The following is a 24,668-nucleotide window of genomic DNA, read 5'->3' on the forward strand; positions in this document are numbered from 1 at the left end:
AAAACTGGCAGAAGCTGGTGAAGGATGAGAATTCTTACCACAGTCAGGTCTCCCAGATCTCTGTAGTGCCTGGTCAACAGAGGAAAATAAAATTTCATGTTGTCCTTTCTTTTCCAAATTCAGGCTTTTTGGATTTTGGTTTTGGGGTACCTATTGGTTATCAATTCTTCTCTCCCAGGGACAGTTATTTTCTTCTGTTTGTCTCATTTTGTGTTGAGAACTTGACTTGGCAACCATCAGTTTGGGGCCCCCAAAATATGGCCAGGCAGAAATATGGGTTTGTAGTGTAAGCCCTGACAGTTTTCTTCTTTTTTGCAATACAAGTGGCTGACTTAAGCTTTGATTGCCAAGGCATCCATTTCAAAGGGCAGCCATTTCAAAGAAGGCTGTCTCAGCTGAACACAGTACCAACCACACAAGTAGATAAAGAGCCAGGCCACCTCCACTCACTGAGGCTCCTTTGTTTTAGAGATTTTGGTAGATTTAAATAACTGACCAATTGGCCTACATGGTTTTTGTTTTTTTCCATCCTGTCCTTTAAATTTCTGCTCTTATGTTTTAAATTCACCAATAAAGAGTGAGCCCCCCAAAACCCTAGGACCCACCCTCAGCCCCAATAAAAGCAGAACCCCAGGCCCACGTGCAGTCTCTGTCTCCCCATGACCTTGCTGTGTGGCCCCAGGTGTGCTGTGTAATTTCCAGGTGTTATAAGCGATGAGCCTCTGTTTTCTTCAAACTTTCCCAATGGTTATTGCTGAAGGGCATCTGGCACTCATTATAAGAACCACAAGAGCTGGTCCAACCACAACACTGGTTGTTGATAGGCTGAGGCTGGCACAAAACAAGGGTGCATCCCATTTATAGCTGTGGTCCTACTGACTGTTGCCAGCTCACAGGAGAATTATCTAAGTTTTTGTCTTGGCAACTTTTGTGAGTGGCTCTGGATCTTGGGAGAGCTATTATGTTTACATCCTATTTCTTATTTATTTATTTATTTTTTTGCGGTACGCGGGCCTCTCACTGTTGTGGCCTCTCCCGTTGCAGAGCACAGGCTCCAGACGCGCAGGCTCAGCGGCCATGGCTCACGGGCCCAGCCGCTCCGCGGCATGTGGGATCTTCCCGGACCGGGGCACGAACTGGCGTCCCCTGCATCGGCAAGCGGACTCTCAACCACTGTGCCACCAGGGAAGCCCCAGACCCTTAACTCTTAAATCATAACTCATTTGACCTCCAGGGCTTGGCTGATCACTCTGCACTCCTATTCCAATATTCTCCATCATGGGAATACCTCTTTTGGTGGTGCCACCTGTGCTTCTCTCAGGTTTATCTATATCTGTGGATGATAGTACCCCCTCATGCATGGGAAACTCAATGTTAAAATACTTGGGAGGTGGTGAGAAGCTGCGGTTGAGCTAACTCTTTACGTCTCCGACTGCCCACAATCAAATCAAGGCTTCACGGTGGGCTGCACCTATCTACCTACATTACAGATCAAATGGGAATTACCAGGAGGCATTCATGACTCAAAATTTTCTTCCTTTGGCAGATCCCTGTTTCCCAGACTAGGAGTCAGGTGATCACAGAATCCACTGCTAAAACAGTAGCTGCCCAACCAAAATCCCTAGATTCTCTGGCCAAAGTTGTTCTTGTAATACGAAAGCCCTTGATTGTCTTTTAGCTAAGCAAGGTGTGTCTGTGCCATAGCCAACACCACTTGCTGCACTTGGATTAACACTTCTGGGGAGGTTGAAACTCAGTTACCTAAGATAACTAAAAAAGCCACTTTGCTTACGAAAATGTCTCCTTCAGTGTGGTCTTTCTTTAATTTATTTGATCTATGTTGTTTTGGGTCATGGGGACTGTGGTTTTTGAGTGCCCTCCAAATGTTGGGAATTATTCTGCTTATAGTCGTTTTAATAGTCTCCCTGGTGGTCTACATTCTCTCAAAAGCTTTAAATGCATGTGTCAGCTGCGGGAGACCAGACAAATGATCTCCGACACAAATGTCCTCCCTTCATCTAGAACGCCAAAAATGGGATTAAGGAAACAGCTAACTACTCGACGGAGACCTCAATATCCCAACCTATGGGTTCAGTCAGAGAGCCAAACTGATTCCAATATCAAACAGAAGCGGTAGCTCAGAGTCATGCCAATATTTTAAGTTTGATCAACACTCTTAGTACAACTGAAAGTGTGATCAAAGGGGGGTGGAATTAATAAAGTTAATTTACGTTAATATGGAGGCTGTCCCAGTGGCCCAGCCCACACCTCACATCTAAACCTAAGGCAGCCTGTACTTACAGAAAACACCTGTCAAGGTAAGCTAACATACACCAATCACAATCCTCCAGCTCAGTTTTAGCCAGCTTACCTTACCCTAGGAATATGGTACACTGGGTTTTCCAGTTTCAATTTTGGGGGAAAAGTTTTTATAAGCAAAATTTGGGGTGAAGGCCGCATGGTGTGTGACTTTCTTCTGATTGGTGGATGGTGAGGTAATAGGGTAGCCTTCCAGGAATCTTGTGCTCAGCATGAAGTTACCGTCTTCCACCTGGGTGGAGGACCTTAGTTTTTTGGCTGCCTTGGGTCTTTGTTGCTGCGTGTGGGCTTTCTGTATTGCAGCAAGCAGGGCCTACGCTTCACTGTGGTGCTCGGGCTTCTTATTGCGGCGGCTTCTCTTGTTGCGGGGCACCGGCTCTAGGCGGGCGGGCTTCAGTAATTGTGGCTCGTGGGCTCTAGTGCACAGGCTCAGTAGTTGTGGTGCACGGGCTTAGTTGCTCTAGCGGCATGTGGGATCTTCCCGGACCAGGGATTGAACCTATGTCCCCTGCACTGGTAGGCGGATTCTTAACCACTGCGCCACCAGGGAAGTCCTGGGACCTTAGTTTTGAAACCAAGCAGGACCCTGTGGGGCTCATGGGCAAAGAAGCCTTTCTGTGTCCTCTGTCTATTCCTTGTTTGTAGGGAATAGACTCTAGGCTCCATGACCTTCCCTGAGTTCCAAAGGGCAGATTCAAACAGTTGCTAATCAGGGAAGGGAGGGGATGCAGAGACAAGGAAGGAGCAGACAAGAAACAATAGTGCAGCCTTGGGGCAGGGTCCTGTTCCATCTCAAGGGATACACATAACAGTATCTTTGAGGTTTTCTACAGAACTAAAACCCCCAACAAATGGAAGATGAGCTACTTGATGAAGCAAACCACATTCCAGAGAGAAATTCATGGTTTGATAGCCTCAAGAACCAGAGAAGCTTATCCAGAGACCACCTGAGGCCAGATTAAAGGAGTGCAGGCCCTGCGCACACCCTAATCTTATCAGCAACCCTGCCATTGAAACATGGCTATAAAACTCCTTACCAAATCCTCCTGGGTTGGGACACACAGTTTTTGAGGGGCATGAGCCTGCTGTGTCCCCCTTTGCCCAGCCAAGCAATAAAGCTATTCTTTTCTACTTCACCCAAAACTCTGTCTCCAAGATTTGACTCAGCGCCCGTGCACAAAGGCTGAGTTTTTGGCATCAGTTTCTGCAGAAGAACTCAAATATATGTGTCATATTGCTATGTATACCCCTTGAGGAGGAACTAGGACTCTGTTTTTTTTTTATCACTGAGCTACTGTTTCTTGACTGCTTTATTTCTGCATTCCCTCACTTCCCTAATTAAAAACTGCTTGCATCTGCCCTTTGGAACTAGAGAAGTTCCAGGAGCCTGAAGCCTTTTCCCTACAAACAAAAAACAAGGGACATGGAAAAGCTTTTATACCCAGGAGGGCCCAGCAGGGTCGGTTTCAATTGCCTTTAGCTTAAAATAATTCTCACACAAAAGGGCACATTTTGGGGAGGCTCATTCTGAACCCCTATACCTTCATTTGCACACAAAAAAACTGTTAAAAGATAAACTGAGGCATATGAAAATTTTTTAAAAGTTCATTTGAGCAAAAATCAATTCCACTTGGGCCACACCAAACTGGAAGTGATTAGGAGTGGTCCACAAATAGGAACTTGGCGAAAGACTTTTTTGGAGAAAAGATGGAAGCAAAGCAAGGGAATTATTTGACTGGCTATAGGTTAAGTATTTGCATTATTTTAGAAAAGCCTAGGTGGCTCTTTGTAATTGGTTGAGAAGGGAGCAGACTATGCCACCCCAAAATATGCCTCTCTCACTTAAGGATTATCTTGAGCTGTATTTTTTAGAAACAGCAGTTACTGGAAAAGCTCTGAGAACTAAGCAGAATTTTCTCTCGGAAAGGGAAACTTACATTTAGAAGGGAAATTCCCATTTATATGGGTATCTAGCTATATACACCAGGAAGAGAAGGATGACTCTAAAGCACAAGAAATTCTTATCAATGGAGAAGACACAGACTTAAATCTGCGAACAACCTTACCCTTTAATGTGCTTTTCCTGATAACCTGCCATAACTGGCTCCTCCTCTTCCAAAATCTTTCTTCTGTCTTTAGCAGAATATAGTGTTTAAGGTGATGCACCATTTCAGGGAGCCACTCAGTTTTCCTGGGTATTTCCCGCGTATACAGGAGGTATATATGTTATCAAAATTCTGTTTGTTTTTCTCCTGTTAATCTGTCTTTTATTATGGGGCCGGGTGGGAGGGGGGACGGGGGGGTAAGCAGGTGTCTCAACCAAGACCCTAGAAGGGTAGAGCGAAAACTATTTTTCCTCCCATACAAAACCAAAACATAAGTAGGAGTCTCTCCTTCCCATCACGGCTGAGAAAAAGAGTAAAGAAAGAACAAACTACAAGGAGATGTTTCTAAAAGAAAAGTGAAATGAACAGGACCCTGGGGGGCCCTCTCGGGTGCAACGTCCTTTCCGTGTCCCTTTCTTGTTTGCAGAAAAAAGGCTTCAGCCTCCTAGACCTTCACTGAGTTCCAAAGAGTAGATTCAAACACTTAACTAATCAGGGAAGTGAGGGAATGCGGAAACAAAGGAGGAGCAGTCAAGAAACTATAGTGCAGGAATCGGCAAGGTCCTGGTTCCTCCTGAAGGAAAATACATAACAGTATCTTTGAGTCCTGCAGGAACTAAGGCCCCCATCCAGGTGGAGGATGGTAACTTCAGACTGAGTCCAAGATTCCAACAGGAACACTGTCCTGTTGCTGAAACTGTGCAACTCAGATTGGGACTTGAACCTATGGTTTTTTCAACTGAGATCACACACTTGGTCTCAGGACTTAATGAAGCTCAGGTTCTTGATGTCTCATCGCAGAAAGAATTCAGTGAGAGACAAAGTGATAGGTAAGAAGTGGATTTATTTAGAGAGAAGCATACTGCACAGAGTGTGGGCCATCTCAGAAGGCCAGAGGCCCCAAAATATGGTGTGGTTAGTTTTTATGGGCTTGGTAACTTCATAGGCTAATGAGTGGGAGGATTATTCCAACTATTTCAGGGGGGAAAGGGCAGGGATTTCCAGGAACTGGGCCACTGCCCACTTTTGGCTTTATTTATTTATTTATCCTGAAAATTTCTCCTTTGTTGGATATTGATTTTTTTATAGTTGTTAATTGAGGTACAATTCACATCACATAAAATTAACCATTTTAAAGTGTACAATTCAGTGGCATTTAGGACATTCACAGTGCTGTACCACCACCCCCTCTATCTAGTTACAGATCATTTCCATCAGTCCAAAGTAAAGCCGTGTACCATTAAGCAGTTTCTCCCCATCGTCTCTTCCCCCCAGCTCTGGCAACCACCAGTCTGTTCTCTGAATTGATCTAAGCTGGGCCACTTTTGGCTTTTTATGGTTAGTTCTGAACTGTCATGACCCTGGTGGGTGTGTCATTTATCTTATGCATCACAGTGAGCACATAATGAGGCTCAAGGTCTACTGGAAGTCGAATCTCCCACCATCTTTGATCTGGTTAGTTCTAAGCAGTTTTGTCATGTCCTATGGTTATGTCATTCTTTTAAAGGTTGTGCCCTGCCCCCTTCCCTCCTGTTTCCACCACCTCACCAGCAGCCAATCAGAAGTAAGTCATACACCTCGCAGCCCTCACCCCAAATTTTGCCTATAAAAATTCTCCCCAAAAACCATCAGAGAGTTCCTCTTTTTTTTTTTTTTTAGCATGAGCCATACATTCTCCTTGCTTGGCCCTACAATAAACTTTCTCTGCTCCAAACTCTGATGTTTTAGTTTGTTTGGCCTCACTGTTAGGCACACGAACTTGCGTTTGGTAACAATTTTGGTGAGCCAGCCCAGGAGTCTGTGCCCATGGCAGGCTGACTCCAGCCAGGGGCAGCCCCTTGAGTCCCCAGCAGCTGCCGGAGCTCATTTTGCTCTGGGAAACTCAAAGGCACTCTTCCTGACAGTGCTGGCCACCCAGCATGAGGCTTTTTGGAGTTGGGAAATGTCCTGAGCTACCGTCCACGTTCTGCATCACTTGGGGGTGAGTTGCTCCAGCTTGTGCAGGCTGGGAATTTCTCTCCACTCCATCTGGGCTCATTCCCTTGTAGGAACTGAGCCACTCTGGGCTCATTGTGAGCCATTCTGGGTCCGTTCTCTTTCAAGAGTTGGGCCAATCTGTTTGGAGGCCTCCGTCTGGGAATGGCAGTAAAATTTTGGACTACACTTCCTCTGATTTTCTATCTGTGTGACCATACTTTATTTGTTGTTTGTGTTTTTGTGTGTATTGTTTTGGGGAGAGCCACTCTTGGCTTGCTCGGGCTGGGAAAATTCTACCCACACCATCTCGACTCACTTCCCTTTTAGGGAGTCAGCCATTCTGGGCTCGTTGCAAGACACTCTGGGTCCATTCTCTTTCAGGAGCCAGGCCACTCTGGAAGCCTGCATCTGGGAGTGGAAGTGGAATTTTGGGGCTACACCTTGTCTGATCTTTTGTTTGTGGGACAATATTTGTTGTCTGTGTGTGTGTATCGGTCCTGCCATTGGCTGGTTGAGACATCTACAGTTGTTGAGCTCTGTTAAGGTATTCTTCTTTATTGCATTGGCTTTGCCTACAGTGGAGCACTGGTTGGGAATTTCCCTTTCTGGGCCTAGGGAACTGCGACCCTGAGAGACCCTTCTGCATTGCTTTGGTTTGCTATTTGGCTGTGAATAATTAAGTATGGGTGACCAGAGCTCTGTTCATCTTGTAGTCCCCTAGGGGGTATTTTTGCTCCCATAAATGAAAGGAATTGGTATGTCTCTTCCTGTGCCTTTGAGATGTAGATGATCTACCTCAGCTCTCAGGAATTTTAATCTAATCATGGTTTAACTTAAATTTTACTGACCAGCGTGGCCTGTTTTGTGGCTTACTAAACATACATTGTGCATCTGCTTTGGTGATTGAGGAGGGGAATGCATTGAAGAGTCAAAATGGGGGTAGCTATGGTTCAGACATCCAGTGTAAAACTAGGTGGATGTGATTTCAAGCACTTTCATGTATTGCTGAGAACTTGAATTTTCCAAACTGTATCAGATTTAAGAACACAACCAGCCATCCGCAAAACAGTATCTGCTAGCAGCTGCCAACTGCAACCTTATTGTCTGAAGGTCTCCTCTTGTAACTATGAAACCTTTCTCTTACTTTAGTGACAAAGTGACCAAACAAATAGTAGTGACAAACAACACAGCTCAAGCTATAGTCTCCCAGCGGAAGGCACTAGATTCTTTAGATATGTATTAATATCCCAGGAGAGACTGATACCCAGAAAAATAGAATAATTCAAAAGTCTGCTTGATTACAAGAGATTCGTAGAGAGGACCCGCTCCATAACTTATTGGTCTGGTTGCCATCTGAACTAGGAACGCTCCTTGGGGAAATGCTACAAGGATGTATTTTGATCATTATACTAATTGTAATATCTCTAGTAGTTTTCAAATGTCTGTCCAGCTGCCATGACAAAGCCATCAAGAACAGAGGTAATGTATTTTCGCAATACAAAGTGTCGATGCTAAGCTTGGGACTCAAGAATTCTTTGAAATGAAAGTCAACAACTTTCTCTCCTCTAATCCTGAAAAACTGACTTTGCCCCCATTCGGCAAGAAATAGAAGAGCAGTTGTCACCCTGTTCTCACGACTGAGGAGTATCAGAGAAAAGGGGGGAATTGTAACGAGCAGGACTGTATGGGGCCTTCCTGGGACAGACCTTTCCCCATATCCTCTGCTTTACCTCCTCTCTGAAGTACCTAGATAACAGTATCTGACGCACATTTCCTGAGTTGTTTTACAGATGCTAAAAAACCCACCAAATGGAAGATGTTAACTACTTGATGACCATGGGCACATAGCCCCCAGGCCTACCGGAGCCTAAGGACTGTTAATGTTAACCCCCCCTGTTACCTCATTATCTACCAATCAGAGAATTGTGCATGAGCTGATCCCATACCCTGCAACTCCCCTTCCTCACTTGGTCTTTTAAAATGTTTTCCTGAAACCCATCAGGGAGTCCAGGCTTTTTCAGCACTAGCTGTCCCAGACTCCTTTGCTTGGTACCCTACAACGAATGCTACACTTTCCTTTACCACAACAGGATGTCAGTAGATTGACTTTACTGCGTGTGGGTGAGAGGACCCTTTTGGTTCAGTAACAAAATGATTACAAATACAAGGGCACACTCTATTCAAAACTGAAATATGCCAGTGAAAAAGAAGAATTCCTGGCACGCGGGATCTTAGTTCCCCGACCAGGGATTGAACCCATGCCCCCTGCAATGGAAGTGTGGAGTTCTTAACCACTGGAATGCCAGGGAAGTCCAGAAAGAAGAATTCTTTAAAAGGGACAGCTTGATTTAAAATGTATATGTTTGGGGGACTTCCCTGGTGTCCAGTGGTAAAGAATCCGCCTTACAATGCAGGGGACGCGGGTTTGATCCCTGGTCAGGGAACTACGATCACACATGCCATGGGGCAACTAAGCCTGCACACCACAACTACTGAGCTCATGCGCCTCAGCAAGAGAGCCCAAGTGCCGCAAAATACAGAGCCCACACACACTGGAACCTGCACACCACAACTACGGAGCCCACACACCCTGGGGCGTGCACGCCACAACTAGAGAAGAGAAAACCTGCACGCCAAAACTAGAGAGAAGCCCAAGCGCCGCAATGAAGATCCTGCGAGCCGCAACTAAGACCCGATGCAGCCAAAAATAATAATAATAAATAACTAATAAATCTTTTAAAAAATGCATATGTGTGGAAATAGGAAAGGTATAAGTAATTCAAAAGTCAGAAAAGTCCAGTGATTAAGAGTATGGACTCTGAAGACAGAGATTCAGATCAAAATTCCCATCCCCTACCAGCTGTGTAATCTTAGATATATTATTCATTCTTTCTAAGATTTGTTGCCTCATCTGTAAATTGCAGACTACATTGGTACTTACCTTATAATGCTGTTATGAAGATTAAATGAGAAAATTCATGAATCATGCTGTTAAAAAAACAAAATTCAACTCAGTAAATTTTATTTTTCGGTACGCAGGCCTCTCACTGCTGTGGCCTCTCCCGTTGCGGAGCACAGGCTCCGGACGCGCAGGCTCAGCGGCCATGGTTCACGGGCCCAGCCGCTCCGCGGCATGTGGGGTCTTCCCGGACCGGGGCACGAACCCGTGTCCCCTGCATCGGCAGGCGGACTCTCAACCACTGTGCCACCAGGGAAGCCCACTCAGCAAATTTTAAATGTCTTATTGGCTTTATTCAGTGATTCATGAATCAGGATGCATCCAATCTAGCAGATAGAAAGGAGTTCTGAGAAGCTGTACAAAATGAAGGACTTTTATAGGCAGAAGGGAGCAGGAAGAAGGAAGTTGTATTAGCCCAAAAAGCAGATGGCTTATGGCAGGTTTACTTTCCTTAGGGGATGGCAGGGGTCTGTCAGGCAGATTACCTAACTAGTGCTGATCAGGTGATTCCTGAATCCATTTCTGGGAGAGCCAAAACTGCAATTAGTTTTGGTTTCATGACATGGGGCTTAGCAAAAGTGACTCCATTTTGGGCCTATTGTCTTGTTTTTAACAATGCTTAACAGAGAACCTGGCATAATTTTAGTTTTTATCATTATTATTATTAAAAGGCTGGGAGAGTCTACTTCACTGGTTCTGTATAAGCAGAAAGGGTAGGGGACCCCCAGAGAAAGAGAATCATGGCTTTTGTCACTTAAGCCATTTTTGGCCTAAGCCATTTTGTGACCTAAGCCTAGCCATAGTGCTTGCCTTTGAACAGGTCTCAGTAATTAATGGTCTTAAGGGAACAAAAGAATGCAGGAGGGGCTTCCCTGGTGGTGCAGTGGTTAAGAATCCACCTGCCAATGCAGGGAACACAGGTTCAAGCCCTGGTCCTGGAAGATCCCACATGCCGTGGAGCAAGTAAGCCCGTGCACCACAACTACTGAGCCTACACTCTAGAGCCCGTGAGCCACAACTACTGAGCCCATGTGCCACAACTACTGAAGCCTGCGTGCCTAGAGCCTGTACTCCGCAATGAGAGAAGCCACCACAATGAGAAGCTCGTGCACCACAACTAGAGAAAGCCTGTGCACAGCAACAAAGACCCAACGCAGCCAAAAATAAATTAAAAAAAAAAAAGAATGCAGGAACAAACCACTGTTAGGCAAGAGAAGTAACAATAGCAAAGATAATAGATCAGCTGTAAAGACTCCTAGTTCTGTTTCAGAGGTAAAGATTTAGCCTGAAGTGCTCAATCACCAGATCAACTGGAACCTAAGAGATGCTGACCTTTTCTGACCCTCTTGACTTCAATCAACTAAAGCCTGGACTCTGTCAACCTTTGACTCAATTCTATGTGGAATTCTCTTCTGCTCAAGCCCCTTCATGAATATGCATGTACCCTTAGCTTAAAACTTACCCAACTTGGGGCTTCCCTGGTGGTGCAGTGGTTAAGAATCCACCTGCCAATGCAGGGGACACGGGTTTGAGCCCTGGTCCAGGAAGATCCCACATGACGAGGAGCAACTAAACCCGTGCACCACATCTACTGAACCTGTGTTCTAGAGCCCGCAAGCCACAATTACTGAGCTGCGTGCCACAACTACTGAAGCCCGCGTGCCTAGATCCTGTGGTCTGCAACAAGAGAAGCCACCCCAATGAGAAGCCCGCGCACCGCAACGAAGAGTAGCCCCCGCTCACAACTAGAGAAAGCCCGCACGCAGCAACAAAGACCCAATGCAGCCAAAAATAAATAAATTAATTAAAAAAAAAAACTTAACCAGTTTGGCTGTTCAGGGAGACATTGCTTTGGGAAGGACTCCTTATTTGCTGTAAGTAATGAATCCTTCCTTCTCCTGCTCTTTGGCTTGGTTGTGTCTTGGCTTGACACCCACCAAGAGGTGAACCCAGTTTTTGGTTAGCACTTCCAGTGGGTACTGGTGTTTACGGAACCACTTTGGGAAGGACAGATAAATGCTATAAACTCAAGTGACTCCAGCTCTAGACACCCTCAGATTCTAGCCACTTGATTCAGAAGGTGCTCTTTTCTCTGTTTGGTTGGGTTCTGTTCCTCTTCTTAATATACTGACCACCCTTTCAGCAGATCTCTGTAATTGCTTTATCAGTCCTTTCTAGGGTTTCCTTGTTACAGCCACTTCCTCAACAGCTGAGACACCCTAGGCAACACTACAATCAACTGCTGACCCCAAAGGAGGAGGATGTCTGGAAGGAAAGGCAACCACAGAAGGGAAGAGGGGAGAAAGAATGATGGAATTATAGAAGCTCTGGTTTGAAGGGGCTCAGCCAGGTCCACACACTAGCATCAACAGTCCAGCCTGAAAACTTCCTTTGGGAATTCATGTCTTTGTGTTAAAGCATTGTCATCTTTAACAACCTTTAGTTAGGCAAATACCCTAAGTTAGGTGGATAATTCACTTCAGAGTGTGAATTTGTTCACCATTCACTTTTTCAGAACAGCAGAGTGCTGAAGACTTTTGATGAGAGGAGAGAGAAACAATATGAGAGAAGGAAGGGCTATTTCTCAGGAAGCAAAGACCCATTGATCTTGGAGAGACAGCAGTGAGCAGCAGCAAGCAGCAGCTGGAAGCAAGACCGGGATCAAACCCTGTTTGCGGTGGTGAGAGCCCCAAATCTTAACCACTAGACCATGAAGGCCACTGGCTAAAGTCTGGGCCCACGTTCTCTGCCTTGAAAAACATTTTTCGCCAAGGAGACAGAAGGTAGAGGAAAGTAAGGCATTTATTAGAAAAGCAGAGTACGTGCCGGCAGATGCATGGGTGAGCTCAGAGAAAAGTTGCACCTTTGGGAAGTTTAAATCATTTATTTATTTATCTTTGGCTGTGTTGGGTATTTGTTGCTGTGTGAGAGCTTTTCTCTAGTTGTGGCAAGCAGGGGCTACTCTTCGTTGCGGTTCACGGGCTTCTCATTGCAGTGGCTTCTCTTGTTGCGGAGCACGGGCTGTAGGTGCGCGGGCTTCAGTAGCTGTGGCTCACAGGCTGTAGAGCTCTGGCTCAGTAGTTGTGGCGCACGGGCTTAGTTGCTCCATGGCACGTGGGATCTTCCCAGACCAGGGCTCAAACCCATGTGCCCTGCATTCGCAGGTGGATTCTCAACCACTGCGCCACCAGGGAAGCCTGGAATTAGATCATTTATAAGGGAGCAGTCTTCCGGGTCTTTGTTTTCCTCTGGCCAATAGTCTTGTTTTGACCTCATGGCTGATTTGCCTCAGGGCCCTCCCTAAAGTGCGTGTATATCCTTAAGCCAAGGTGGATTTCAATGCAAGGGCCTTTGGGAGAGCTAGCCACAACTTTTTATGGTCTCGTGTCTCCTCCCTTTTGACCCCCAAGGAGCCTTTCTGCACATGTGCAGTTGAGGTCTCCCTGAACCCAAGGATGAGAAATATGTGACCTCTTGACCTTTTACCCAAGCAGGGCTTAGCCCCTCTCTGCTCCTCCCATTACTGTTATCTTAAAGTGTCTACAGGAGACAAAGTCCAGCTATTTACCCTGTCCCTGTTGTTATTTCTATCTTGAAGTATGTTTAGGAGGCTGGCTGTAAATGTCTAACATGAGTCCATCTATTTCCTGCCTCAAGAAATAATAGACAGGAGGCTGGTTGTAAAGTCTAGCCTGGAGCACATCTATCTCCTGCCTCACCAAGGCAAAGTGAGGGACATGAAGAGCAGAGTGTTATTTATCTCTGAGGACCTAGGTTAGGAGGGGAGAGATGAGAGCTGGTTTTAGACCCAGCTTTGCCACTGTGTGGTATTGGGCAAGGCTCTTTGCTTCTCCAGTCCTCAGTAAAGTAAGGGGGTTCTTTATCAGATATGACTTGCAAATATTTTCTTCCAGTGTGTGGCTTGTCTTATCCTCTTGACAGTGCCTTTGCAGAGCAGAAGTTTTTAATTTTAATAAGGTCAAGCTTATCAATTCTTTCTTTCATAGATCATACTTTTGGTGTTGTATTTAAACAGCCATTGTCATACTCAAGGTCATCTAAATTTTCCTCCTTTGTTATCTTCTAGGAGTTTTATAATTTTGCATTTAAGTCTATGATCCATTTAGAGTTAATTTATGTGAAGGGTGTAAGATCCGTGTCTAGAATCTTTTTTTTTTTTGCATGTGGATGTCCAGTTGTTCCAGCATTATTTTTTGAAGAGGTTATTTTTTCTCTATTGTATTCCCTTTGCTTCTTTGTCAAAGATCAGTTGACTATATTATGTGGGTCTATTTCTGGGCTCTCTGTTCTGTTCCATTGATTTATTTGTCTCTTCTATTATTTTTTTAATTAATTAATTTATTTGGCTGTGCGGGGTCTTAGTTGTGGCACGTAGGATCTTCGTTGCCACGTGCAAGATCTTCCTTGTGGCATGTGGGATCTTTAGTTGCGGCATGTGGGATCTTTTAGTTGTGGCATGCGGGATCTAGTTCACTAACCAGGGATCGAACATGGGCCCCTGCATTGGGAGCACAGAGTCTTAACCAATGGACCACGAGGGAAGTCCCTGTCTGTTCTATTCTTAAGAGTTCTTCCTGTCCTAACCAGATCTTCCTGTTCATTAGCCTATATGTTAATGAAGATAAGCATTAACTCATTTCCAATTTTACCCAAATCAGGCTCCAGATTCTGCTTTCTCTTCAATGTGATTCCCAGGCTGAGGACAAGAATGCTCACATTTATTTAGCATCAGATTTTATTACCCTAAATCAACTGAATGGCCTCAATCAGTAATTATCTAATAATTGTCAGAAAGAATGCTCAACTTCTCTAAAATGATATTGGGAAGGCAAATCCTTGGCAGCCCAGTGTTTAGGAGTCTGTACTTCCACTGCAGTGGGCCTGGGATCGATCCTTGGTCAGGGAACTAAGATCCCTGCAAGCCGTGTGGTGCAGCCAAAAATAAATTTTTTTTAATAAAATAAAATGATGTTGGTGGTTGGGGAGAATATTCCCCCAAAGTTTAGGTGTCTTATATTTTCTTTCAGTAGGAGATGCAATGAGGAAGTCTTGCAGGCAGAAATTTACTTAAAGAGGATTACTGCATTTGCACCAATTCATAAATGAATAATTTAATCCCTGAAGTTTAACACCACTGACTACAGTCAAGATGATATTTACCTACAGAACCACAAGAGTAATTGGTATTAAGATGCTCCCTACACTCATGGAACAATGTCAGTGTTTCCACTGATTGACTGATTTTTTTAATAATATAGCATCTGTTTAGTTCACCTCTCATAGTAGTAAAATCAAGCAAGTTAGCTCAATAGATATGGATCCTTTGGGATCAGGATGGATGGATGGCTGTGGGTATGTTGACAGCAAAAATGTCTATGGCTGAAGGTTCATAGATTAAAGAGCAAATTAGAAATTGTGTTGAGGAAAGAGTATCATGTGTCAAAATCAGAGAATTCTTCCAAATAGATCATCAAAAGGACTTGAGAGTTTGAGAGCTGAATTACAGATAAATGGGAGAGAGTTCTAGGTGAGTACCAAAGGCAATACCAATTACTGTTTGCTAATTAGAGATTGTCATTCCATATTAACTAGGGACATGGAATAGATAGGCATCACCAGAAGAAACAGTTTCCCGGTAAACCTGACAAGACAAATTTGTTGTTAAATATACCTCTATTGCAGTGCTGTTCAGTAGAAATGTAATGTGAGCCACATATATAAATTCAAATTGTCTAGAAGCCACATTTAAAAAAGTAAAAAGTGAAAAATCATCCCATCCTTGATGGAGATGATCCCTCTAGCATTTATGAAATAACAAATATATAAATTTTACATTAATTGTTTATACATCCAGATACAATAACCATAACATATGGAAAAATAGGTAATATAGTATCTATTATAAGACAACGAGATAATGTCAATACATAACTGATATACACGCTCTACTTCCCTTGCCTTGCTTGCAGCTAGAAGAGGCAGCCCTAGGTCTTTCATGTTGACAAAATCCTTTCCTAATTTCTCCCCCAGCCCTCTCAGTTCAGGCTAGGTTCCATCATTGCCCAAGGAGGAGCGAGTTCAGTGAGTGACCAGTGACTAATTAGACTGTCTTTAGAAATTAACTGAGGGTCAGAGACCTTAGTTAGATGATGGCAGGCACTTAATTGTAAGATCATATAGAGTCAGACCATGCTAGGTCATGTTAAAGTAAAGCAAGCCATCTAAGAGAAGGAGAGAGGATAGAAGGGAGGAAGGAAAGGGGAGACAGTGAGAAAGCAAAAGAGAATCGGAATTGATTAATTTTGAAATTGGAGAGAAGTAGAGAGAAAAGCAGATGAGTGGTCATGTCTTCAAATTCTGGCTTCCCCAAAACACTTCCAGTTTTGCTTTCAGTTAGCTCACATCATACTTTGTTCTCTGTCTTTGAGTGTCTTTTTTATTTAATCTAGTATGCGTGGGTTTTGTTTTCTTTAAATCAACATTTTTTTCTAGTTGAGGACACAGTCTAATGACACACCTTAGAGAGAATCAGCTTCTCAAGCTAGTAGTTTCATCAGAGGGGACATAGACCCAGAGTGCTGGGAAATCAAGGCAATTAGGGAGGGAGCCAGTGCGAAGGGAGAAGGGAGCTCAGGGAAGGGTTGGAAGGATGGAAATAAAAAGCTTTTAACTTACAGTTGTACTGAGGGCTCACCTCATTCCTTTGGATATGCGCCTAAACAAAATAGGATTAGAAAAGTTATTTTCTTCTTCAAACCAAAAACAAAACAAAAAATTCAGAGAAAAAGCCAAATAAATGATTTACTCTCCCAGATTTTTGTGCTACTGTCCACCTCCACTGTAATTCTTGACTGTGATGTTCTCCTCACAGTTCTTCATGTTGCAACAGTTTGTAACAGGGACGAGCCAAATCTGACTACATGTGGTATCTGTTTCTTGCACTTTAACCTTTGCTTCCTTTGCTTCCTGTTGCTTTTGTTCACTAAAAGGATACTGTCAGTACATAACGGGCTGCCTTGGGGAACACTGCCCCGCTGCCTGAGCCCATCTGCCTGAATGTTAAACCAAAGTGCCTTTGTTCAGGGAAACATCTGGACCCTGTCCACCTGTGATGGCTGCAAGAAAGAAGAAAGGAACACATCCCCTCCCATATGCTAGCCATTCTAGGCGATATTTGCAAAACGTATGGCCTTTTTATTTACTTCCTCATCTCCTCCCCCTCTCTGTGCTATAAAAGAAACTGGCATCCAAACCCTGATAAGATGGTTATTTTGAGCCTTTAGTCTGCCATCTTCCTGGTCTGCTGGCTTTCCGAATAAAGTCATATTCCTTTTGCCTCAACACCTCGTCTCTGATCCATCGGCCTGTGCTGCAGCGAGCAGTGAGCTTGGACTTGGTAACAATTACACCCTCCAGAGTTAAGAGTGCAGGAAAAAGTGTCCCTTCCATCACAGGCATGTGGAGCCAGACTCCATTCTCATTGCCTTAACCGTGGAAGGTTTCCCCTGTGGGCCCCTACCACCTTAGGCACCATATTACACGATAAAGGAGTATGTTTACTTTCATCTTAAATGGGATTGCATAATTTTTCAGAAACCCATACATTAGTTCCATAGGGTATTTGAAAAGGGAAGAGAGAGGGCCTTCTTCAAGAAGGAGTATTTTAAAAAAAGTAAAAAGGAACAGGTAAAATTAATATTTTATTTAACCTAGTGTATTCGTTTTTCAGGGCTGCCATAAAAAAAGTACCACAAACTGAGTAATTTAAACAACAGAAATTTATTATTTCCATTTCAGAGGCTAGGAGTCAGATCAAAGTGTCAAGTAGGGCCATGGCCCCTCTGAAGGCCCTAGGGAAAGATCTGTTCTAGGCCTCTTTCCTAGGTTCTAATAGCTCCTTGGCTTGTGGCTGCATAACTCCAAACTTCACCTGTGTTCTCCCTCTGTTTGTGTGTGTGTTTGTGTCTGACTTTCCCTTTTTAATATGGATGCTAGGACCTACCTGGCGGTCCAGTGGTCAAGACTCTGTACTTCCAATGCGAAGGGCCGGGTTGGACCCCTAGTCGGGGAACTAAGATCCCACATGCCATGTGGTGCAGCCAAAAAAAAAAAAAGGGATATTAGGCCTATTGCATTAGGGGTCCACTCTACCTCATCTTAACTAATTACATAGGAAATAGATATCCTAGTTCCAAATAAATTCACATTCTGAAGTACTGGGAGTTAGGACCTCTCCATATGAATTTTTGCGGGGGGGGACACAATTCAATACATAAATGCAATACATCCAGTATAGTATCATTTCAGTATATAATCAGTATAAAATGTTAATGAGATATTTTATATTCTTGTCTTCACATTAAGTCTTTGAAATCCAGTGTGTATTACACTTACAGGATTTCTCAATTTAGATAAGCCTCTTTTCAAGAGCTCAATAGCCACATGTGAATAGTGGCTCCATATTGGACAATGCAGATATAAGACATTTTCATTATCACAGAAATATTACTGGACAGTTATGTCCTATAAAGTGAAAACTAATCAATGGTGACAGAAAGCAAGTTAACTGTTGCCTGGGGAGGGATGTGATTAAAAAGGGGAAGGAGAAAATTTGGGGGGTGATAATATGTTCATTATCTTGATCGTAGTGATGGATCTGTATGGCAAAACTTATACTGTACACTTTAAATGTGTACATTTTACTGTATATCAATCATATACCAATAAAGCTCAATTACACATCAATTATAAGAGTTAATTATAAAAATTTAAATAATACAATAGGACAAATGACATAAGATCTACTCACCACATTATTATATTATACCTACTCACCATAATATTATGTTATGAATTTCAAGAATTTATATGAAAAAATGTGTATGTATATATAAGATTTACCATTATATGATTACACTATGGTATAATTTACTTTTTTAACATACTATTTGTATTAGTTACCTATGGCTGCATAACATATTACTAAAACTTAGCAAGTTAAAACAACATTTATTATGTCACAGTTTCTAGGGTCAGGAATCCAGGAGCAACTTAGCTGCATAGTTCTGCCTCAAGGTCCTCATGAAGTTGCCATCAAGCTGTTGGCTGGGTCTGCAGTCATCTGAAGCTTCAGCTGGACTGGAGGATCCAGTTCTGAGCTCATTCAGGTGGCTGCTTACCTGCTTAGCCTTGCTTCCTCACCACGTAGGTCTCCCCATAGGCTGCCCGTGTATCCTCACAAAATGTCAACTGGCTTCTCCCAAAGAAGGTTATGCGAGAGAGAGAGAGACAGAGAGACAGAGAGACAGAGAGACAGAGAGACAGAGAGACAGAGAGAGAGAGATCACCCAAGATGAAAGCCATAGTATTTTCTAACCTAATGTTGGAAGTGACATACCTTCATTTTGGCTATATTCTGTTGACATAGACATACCCTGACATAGTGTGGGAGGCGACTGCAGAGGGTTTGGAAGCCAGGAGGTGATGATCATTAAAAGCTGTCTTGGAGAGAGAGGCATGGACATATATACACTACCAAACGTAAGGTAGATAGCTAGTGGGAAGCAGCCGCATAGCACAGGGATATCAACTCGGTGCTTTGTGACCACCTGGAGGGGTGGGATAGGGAGGGTGGGAGGGAGGGAGACGCAAGAGGGGAAGAGATATGGGAACATATGTATATGTATAACTGATTCACTTTGTTATAAAGCAGAAACTAACACACCATTGTAAAGCAATTATACCCCAATAAAGATGCTAAAAAAAAAAAAAAGCTGTCTTGGAAGCTGACTACCACAAAAGTATAATTGACATATATACTTATCTACTCATTCTTTCAAACAGCTACATTGTGTTATGTATTTCATAAACAGGCTCTTAACTATGAACACGTGAGGTATTTCCTAGTTTCTATAATAAAGCAAGGAACATACAACCTTGTCCACTAGTGCAAATATTTGGGAAAGACAAGTTCCTATAGTGGAATTGTTTGATAAAAAAAATAAACATTTAAAATTTAGATAGATCCAAATTTTTCTCTAAAACCTTTGTAGAATAATTTTACTTCCAACAGAGTGCATAATACTGATCGTCCCCTCAGACCCTCAGGAACATTGCAATGCCAAATATTGAAAATATTGATAATATCTGAGAAGTCTAAAAATATCACAAACTAGAAGTTTGGATAAATAGACAAATATGTGATAAAGTAGAATGTTAATTGGAAAACCTAGATGGTAGGTATGCAAATTGCATTCGTTTCCCAGGGCTGCCGTAACAAACTACCATACCGAGTGGCTTAAAACAACAGGAATTTATTCTCTCACAGCCCTGGAGCCTAGAAGTCTGAAATCAAGGTGTCAGCAGGGTCATGCTCCCTCTGAAGTTTCTAGGGAAGAATCCTTCCTTGCCTCCTTCTAGCTTTTGGTGACTCCCAGAATTCCTTTGCTTGTGGTAATATAACTCTAATCTCTTTTTTCATCTCCATCTTATACAGCCTTCTCTCTGTGTGTCTCTATGTGTCCTCTCCTCTTTTTATAAGGACACCGGTTACTAGATTTAGGGCCTACCCTAAATCCAGAATGATTTTATCTCAAGAACCTTAACTAATTACATCTACAAAGACCCTATACCAAATAAGCTCACATTCTGAGGTTCCAAGTGGGTATTAATTAAAGGGGGGGTACTATTCAAGCCACTACACAAGTGTTTATGGTAAAATTCTTTCACTTTTGCTATTTCTATGAAGTGCTCATATGAAATGGGAAAAGATATTTAAAATATCACAAGCTTTTTAAAATCAACATTTCATAGATTTTTAGTGAGACTGAACATGTTCACATAGGGATTGTCTATTTGAAATTCTTCTATGAATATGTAATCTCAGAACCAGCCAAAAACTAGCCCTGTCCTGTTTGCAACAAGATACTAAGTTGGTTTTCAGAGACAAACAAACTACAAGTCATGCATCCAAGGCATGAGCAAAGAAGAAAACTTTGACCTCAAACAACACCTGGAAAAAAAGGTTATCCCCCCCTCCCCCACCATGGAACCAAAGGAGGTGGACATGAAGGTAACCTGAATGCCGGAACTCTTTCAGAGAAAAGAGTCCCTTGTCCAGGAAAATCCAGTGCTGAAGACCCATTTACTATATCTTACCATAAATGGCCAAGTTTCAAATTCCTCCATTCAAAACTTGTGCCATCAGCATATACCAACTAACCTTCCCCTAATTCATAAAAGTTGGCTGAATCTCAACTATTTACAATAGTCAAGACATGAAAGCACCTAAGTGTCCATTGACAGATGAATGGATACAGAATGTAGTATATATACACAATGGAATATTACTCAGCCATAAAAAAGAATAAAATAATGCCATTTGTGGCAACAGGGATGGACCTAAAGATTATCATATTAAGGGAAGTAACTCAGAAGAAAAAGACAAATACCATACGATATCACATATACACGTAATCTAAAATGTGTGTAATCTAAAATGAACTTACAAGACAGAAACAGACTGACAGACATACAAAACAAACTTATGGTTACCAAAGGGGAAAGGCGGGGAGGGATAAATTGAGAGTTTGAGATTGATACCAAGCAGGGCCCTGTGGGGCTCCTGGGCACAAAGCCTTTCTGTGTCCCCCATGTCTTTGATTACAGGCCCTGCTGTAATTCATTCAGCCTCCAGGACCTTCCCTAAGTTCCAACTGGCAGATTCAAGCATCGTTAATTAGGAAAGGGAGGGAATGCAAGACCAGGGAGAAACAAACTGTCGAGAGAAACAATATTGCAGCCTTGGGGCAAGGTCCTGGTTGCCCATCAACTAACACATACAACAATATCTTTGAGCTACTTTGCAGATACTGAAACCTCCACCAGATGGGAGAAATTAATGATGGTATGCTGCCCACAAGCATGTAGACCCTGGACCAGTTGAAGGTTGGTGATGCTAACTTCTACTTACCTTACCACCAAGCCATCAGAAGAATCTCCACGAACTGATAATACCCTATTTGAACATTACTGTAAAACTTCTCACTATCCTCTCCAAGTGGGTACACATAGCTTTTTTTTTTTTTTTGCAGTACACGGGCCTCTCCCGTTGCGGAGCACAGGCTCCGGACACGCAGGCTCAGCAGCCATGGCTCACGGGCCTAGCTGCTCCGCGGCATGTGGGATCTTCCCAGACCGGGGCACGAACCCGTGTCCCCTGCATCGGCAGGCGGACTCTCAACCACTGCGCCACCAGGGAAGCCCCCACATAGCTTTTTGATGGAGGAGCCCGCTGTGTCCCCCTTTGCCTGGCAAAGTAATAAACCTATCTTTTTCTACTTCACCCAAAACTCTGTCTCCGAGATTTGATTCGGCACTGGTGTACAGAGAAGTTGTGCTATCAGCATCAAGATCAGCATGTACGCACTACTGTCTATAAAAAGGGTAAACAACAAGGACCTACTGTATAGCATAGGGAACTCGTTTCATTATTTTGTAATGAACTATAATGGAAAAGAATCTGAAAAAGAATACATTATATTCAATTATATTTCAATTAAAAAGTCAACTCTACTTCAATAAAAAAATTTTTTTCTAAAGGTTTGGCTTAATTGCAAAATGAGGAGACAGATTAAAGTTATCTCCTTGCCATGAACCTCCCAGTAAAGATTTTCCTTTTATAAAAAGCCGGTGATCTACTGGTTAGGATTCTGGGCTTTCACTTCCTTGGCCAGGATTTAACCCATGGTGGGACACTGAAATCACACAAACCCTGCAGCGTGGCCAAAAAATAAGTAAATAAATGAAATAAAAAGCCAGTGATATAATAGTGGCTTCATGCTAGATGGGCAACAGGCCTTTTGTTAAGTACAAAGATTGTCACAATTCTGAAAATGGACATATCAGATTTGTCATTTCATCCCATATAATTTAGAAAAAGAAAAATAGTAAGAAAAAAATATATATATGTATATATGTTAAATGAATGGCACTAATTCAGAAGTGTTAGGACAATAAACTAAGCGAGAAAGTCCCAAGCATGTGCTAAAATGTGGAACCCAGTAAGTGAATACCAGCTACCTAAAAAACACGACCATGATGTGTAGATGCCTCTCAACTGCCTACCAATTTCCTGCCCGAAGCAGTGGCAATCGACGACCATCACAAACTAAATCATTACCACCTCCAGTACCACTAGACTGGGAACCACCAGGACCACAGGAGCACCACATCTTGTAGATCTTGTTGTTGTGGTAGATCACTCTCCCAAACCTTCTGCAGTCGCCTCCACCGCTGAGGGTGCCAGGACTCAACACAAACACCACCACCCTCACCGCTAACCCCCACCTCACCGCACCCCTGCCCACCACCACCCCCTTTACAACAAAGAGCAGCATCAGCGCCCACACAACACCAGAACCAGAGGCCACCACCAGCAGCACCAGCACCAAGACCACAAGCACCAGCAGCACCAGCACCTCACGAGGAAAGAAGGGGTGGGTGGTCAGAAGGGAGGGGCGTCACGGGGGAAGCAGTGCGGCTGGAGAGTCCAAACACAGGCGGGGGCGTTTGCGCATGGCCACAGCCGCGGCGGGGAGTGGCGCTGCCCTGGCCACTGGTGTTGGGGGCTGAGGCAAGCGTCCGAAAAGGAAGACACGGGACGTCGAAGGCCTCGAGTGGGCGCTCGCAAAAATGCGGCTAGCAGCTCTGTCCGGGAAGAGGGAGAAGATTGCCTGCCACGGCTTGGAGTGGAGGTGCTGGGAGTGCGTTACGTGTTGTCGGGTCCACAAGGCCGCACAGCTACCGTGGGCTAAAAAGAGAATGGGGACGGTGGTAGGCTGAGAGAAAGAAGACAAAAGCACAACTGGAAGGCACTAGAAGGCTCCGATAGGCCGGAGGCATTTGTTAGGAAAAGGATTCGAACCGACGGTTACAGGAGAGACTGCGACTTGAACGCAGCGACTTAGACCGCTCGGCCATCCTGACGGCGGGCCTGGGCGTGCGCGTGGCCGCTCGGCTGGCTGGGACCCGACGCGACACGAACCCCGGTGCCCTTTGCGGGACGCTGTGCTCCGTGCCAGGCGCGCGGCCGTGTGGGTGCGCGACGGAGCGGGCGCACGGCGGCCGACGGGGAGCAAGGCCAGACGACGCGCCTGGCTCCGCCGTGCTGGCGCCCTCGCCCACCCCTGGCCCCGCACGGAGCCGGGCCGCGTCTTGCCAGCCCCTGCCGCCGGCCCCCACCGGCGCCTCTCCTCGCCGGCCATGGCCAGGCGCGCTCCCACCCCCTCCTCGCAGCCTTGCTTTCGGTCTCGGGGCCCCTCCTCCCGGCGCGATCCCCGCGTCGGAGGCAATAGGGAGAGCGCACTCGGAGCTTTCAGCGCCACTTGGGTCCGGGTCCCTGTCGGGTCGGGGGCTGCTGCTTTGGAGGACGCGGTTGGTGTGGCGTTGGGTCGGGTCGGGCACGTGCCGGGCGCCCGTGGTGGGCAGGGGGCCGGAGGGCAGGGAGAGGCGTCGGCAGGCAGCCCGAGAGCGCCCGGGCGCGGGAGTGGTGGCCGCCGTCCTCGTTAGTATAGTGGTGAGTATCCCCGCCTGTCACGCGGGAGACCGGGGTTCGATTCCCCGACGGGGAGGCAACACGCCCCCTTTTGGTGGCTGGCGCTGCTCTCTGTCCTGCCGCCGGGCTCCCAAGGGCCCTTCTTCTCCTCCCTCCGCCCTCCGCCCTCCAGTGACGCGCAGGACGCCAACGCTTGCCCAGCCTCCCCACCCTCGACCCCCTCCAGCCCTCCAGCCCTGCCTAGTAGCCGGGCACTCAGTTGCCACGTCCGAGCGAGGGCCTCCTCTGGACCCCACAAGCGCCCGATGACATTACAGCCCGCACAAAGTGCCTGTCGCAGTAGGCTCCTTGCGTCGCAACGCAAAGCTGCGCAGCTATGCACAGCGGCATAGCGGCATAGGTGCACAGCTGCCGGGACGGGTGGGAGGCGACTGAGTGCCGTCCCTGTCGGTGCGGGAAGTGGCCTGGCCCAGGGCCCAGTGGAAAAGGTCTTTGGTGAGCCAGGGTCTAGAAGACCCGTGCCCCGGGGGCGTGGGCGGGCCGCGGCGTGGAGCCCAGGGACCTGGAGCAGCAAGGCAGCGAGAGCGCCCCCCTGAGGCGGACGGGCGGGTGGCCTAGGGCAGCTTCGTAGGGCTGGCGCCGGTGGGGCGCCGGGGGGCCTTGGTGCCACCTTGGTGAGGTATGTGACATCACAGAGCTGCCGGCCGGCGTGGGGTCGGAGTAGGGCTGCTCT

At 45.1% G+C, this 24,668-nt stretch overlaps 1 non-coding gene across 1 annotated transcript; it reads left to right on the plus strand.

Annotated features, from left to right (window-relative positions):
- The first annotated feature begins 23,939 nt into the window (after window positions 1-23,939).
- On the plus strand, window positions 23,940-24,011 carry TRNAD-GUC (transfer RNA aspartic acid (anticodon GUC)). The gene has a single exon. It is a non-coding gene; the product is annotated as a tRNA-Asp (tRNA).
- The last annotated feature ends 657 nt before the right edge of the window (window positions 24,012-24,668 follow it).

This window comes from Delphinapterus leucas, chromosome 1 (genome assembly GCF_059928025.1).
Source record: "Delphinapterus leucas isolate spDelLeu-1000000601 "Yukka" chromosome 1, BTC_Dleu_Yukka2, whole genome shotgun sequence".
In the NCBI taxonomy this organism is placed as follows: Eukaryota; Metazoa; Chordata; class Mammalia; order Artiodactyla; family Monodontidae; genus Delphinapterus; species Delphinapterus leucas.